Source organism: Nanorana parkeri, unplaced genomic scaffold (genome assembly GCF_000935625.1).
Source record: "Nanorana parkeri isolate BGI_ZX_2015 unplaced genomic scaffold, ASM93562v1 scaffold3835, whole genome shotgun sequence".
Taxonomy (NCBI): Eukaryota; Metazoa; Chordata; class Amphibia; order Anura; family Dicroglossidae; genus Nanorana; species Nanorana parkeri.
The window spans coordinates 14,252-17,310 of record NW_017310103.1 but is presented as its reverse complement, the minus strand read 5'-3'; the positions used below and the strand labels follow the sequence as shown (position 1 = coordinate 17,310).

Here is a 3,059-nt window from a genome sequence, read left to right as displayed (position 1 = left end):
CTCAATGTATTCCAAGCCACTCCCCTGCCCCCGCCTCCAGGCTTTGATTGACAGCTGCTACGTTGTCTCAATGTATTCCAAGCCACTCCCCTGCCCCCGCCTCCAGGCTTTGATTGACAGCTGCTACGTTGTCTCAATGTATTCCAAGCCACTCCCCTGCCCCCGCCTCCAGGCTTTGATTGACAGCTGCTACGTTGTCTCAATGTATTCCAAGCCACTCCCCTGCTCCCGCCCCCAGGCTTTGATTGACAGCTGCTACGTTGTCTCAATGTATTCCAAGCCACTCCCCTGCCCCCGCCTCCAGGCTTTGATTGACAGCTGCTACGTTGCCTCAATGTGTTCCAAGCCACTCCCCTGCCCCCGCCTCCAGGCTTTGATTGACAGCTGCTAACATGCCTCAATTGGGGCCCTTTCGGGGGCCACCACGTGTCCTATGGCACCTCTCTGCAATACTCACCCACACCGGTGCCATCTTCTCCCATGATGCATTGCATGGCGGCGATGATCTGCTCCGCCACGGGCGGGGACATGGTGGCGGCGTACACGGTGCTGTGCGAGTTTCTCTGCAGGAAGTCTATGAGGACCTGGCGAGGAGACAAACACGCTGATCACGAGGCGCAGAGTTCCAACATAGCCTGCGCTACGGGGGCCCCAGATAATACCCCGCCAGACGACGGGCCCCCAGTGAAGGGCCACACGCCAATGTAATCCCCCTCTATGAAGGTCAGAGACATGTTCTCATTGGACGGCCATACATGTGGAGGAGGGGCCTCACCTTACTGCCGCCGATGTAGCCTCCCGCGCTGCCAAAGCTCTTGGTGAATGTCCCCATCATGATGTCCACATCTCGGGGGTCCAAGCCAAAATAGTCCACCACCCCTCTGCCATTGGGCCCCAGGGCCCCGATACTGTGCGCCTCGTCCAGGTACAAGTAGGCTTTGTACTTCTTCTTCAGGGCGATGACTTCAGGCAGGCGGACGATGGAGCCCTCCATGCTGGAAGAGGGACGAGAAGGTTCAGCTGGCACTCCTTACCCTCCACCATCCAATCACAAGCGCAGGCCCGCCCACTCACAAGCGCAGGCCCGCCCACTCACAAGCGCAGGCCCGCCCACTCACAAGCGCAGGCCCGCCCACTCACAAGCGCAGGCCCGCCCACTCACAAGCGCAGGCCCGCCCACTCACAAGCGCAGGCCCGCCCACTCACAAGCGCAGGCCCGCCCACTCACAAGCGCAGGCCCGCCCACTCACAAGCGCAGGCCCGCCCACTCACAAGCGCAGGCCCGCCCACTCACAAGCGCAGGCCCGCCCACTCACAAGCGCAGGCCCGCCCACTCACAAGCGCAGGCCCGCCCACTCACAAGCGCAGGCCCGCCCACTCACAAGCGCAGGCCCGCCCACTCACAAGCGCAGGCCCGCCCACTCACAAGCGCAGGCCCGCCCACTCACAAGCGCAGGCCCGCCCACTCACAAGCGCAGGCCCGCCCACTCACAAGCGCAGGCCCGCCCACTCACAAGCGCAGGCCCGCCCACTCACAAGCGCAGGCCCGCCCACTCACAAGCGCAGGCCCGCCCACTCACAAGCGCAGGCCCGCCCACTCACAAGCGCAGGCCCGCCCACTCACAAGCGCAGGCCCGCCCACTCACAAGCGCAGGCCCGCCCACTCACAAGCGCAGGCCCGCCCACTCACAAGCGCAGGCCCGCCCACTCACAAGCGCAGGCCCGCCCACTCACAAGCGCAGGCCCGCCCACTCACAAGCGCAGGCCCGCCCACTCACAAGCGCAGGCCCGCCCACTCACAAGCGCAGGCCCGCCCACTCACAAGCGCAGGCCCGCCCACTCACAAGCGCAGGCCCGCCCACTCACAAGCGCAGGCCCGCCCACTCACAAGCGCAGGCCCGCCCACTCACAAGCGCAGGCCCGCCCACTCACAAGCGCAGGCCCGCCCACTCACAAGCGCAGGCCCGCCCACTCACAAGCGCAGGCCCGCCCACTCACAAGCGCAGGCCCGCCCACTCACAAGCGCAGGCCCGCCCACTCACAAGCGCAGGCCCGCCCACTCACAAGCGCAGGCCCGCCCACTCACAAGCGCAGGCCCGCCCACTCACAAGCGCAGGCCCGCCCACTCACAAGCGCAGGCCCGCCCACTCACAAGCGCAGGCCCGCCCACTCACAAGCGCAGGCCCGCCCACTCACAAGCGCAGGCCCGCCCACTCACAAGCGCAGGCCCGCCCACTCACAAGCGCAGGCCCGCCCACTCACAAGCGCAGGCCCGCCCACTCACAAGCGCAGGCCCGCCCACTCACAAGCGCAGGCCCGCCCACTCACAAGCGCAGGCCCGCCCACTCACAAGCGCAGGCCCGCCCACTCACAAGCGCAGGCCCGCCCACTCACAAGCGCAGGCCCGCCCACTCACAAGCGCAGGCCCGCCCACTCACAAGCGCAGGCCCGCCCACTCACAAGCGCAGGCCCGCCCACTCACAAGCGCAGGCCCGCCCACTCACAAGCGCAGGCCCGCCCACTCACAAGCGCAGGCCCGCCCACTCACAAGCGCAGGCCCGCCCACTCACAAGCGCAGGCCCGCCCACTCACAAGCGCAGGCCCGCCCACTCACAAGCGCAGGCCCGCCCACTCACAAGCGCAGGCCCGCCCACTCACAAGCGCAGGCCCGCCCACTCACAAGCGCAGGCCCGCCCACTCACTCCTCCCCTGAGAAGAAGACCACCCCTCCCCTGGGAAGAAGACCCCCCCTCCCCTGGGAAGAAGACTACCCCAGCTTCACTGCAAGTGACACCCCTGCCCTGGAACTAGCATACAACCCGCCTCATGAGAATGGCAGCTTCCATCTGATGCTTCACACTCACCCATTTCCTGCCTGGTGCTGCACACGCCTCCTCCGTACTCATGCAGCGTGCTGGACGCAGCGTCGGCACACGGTCCGAGGTTCTGTGCGAAGCCCAGGTAGTTATAGGAACCCATATTCATCACACCCTTTATCACCCGGCCCGAGTACCTGAGAGAAGAAACAGCCAATCACAAGGCTGAGCTGCCGAGTCCCT

The 3,059-nt window shown here is 66.1% G+C and overlaps 1 pseudogene; it reads right to left on the bottom strand.

Moving 5' to 3' along the window:
- The window catches only part of LOC108803530, an 11,259-nt pseudogene that overhangs the window by 3,843 nt on the left and 4,357 nt on the right, over nt 1-3,059 (bottom strand).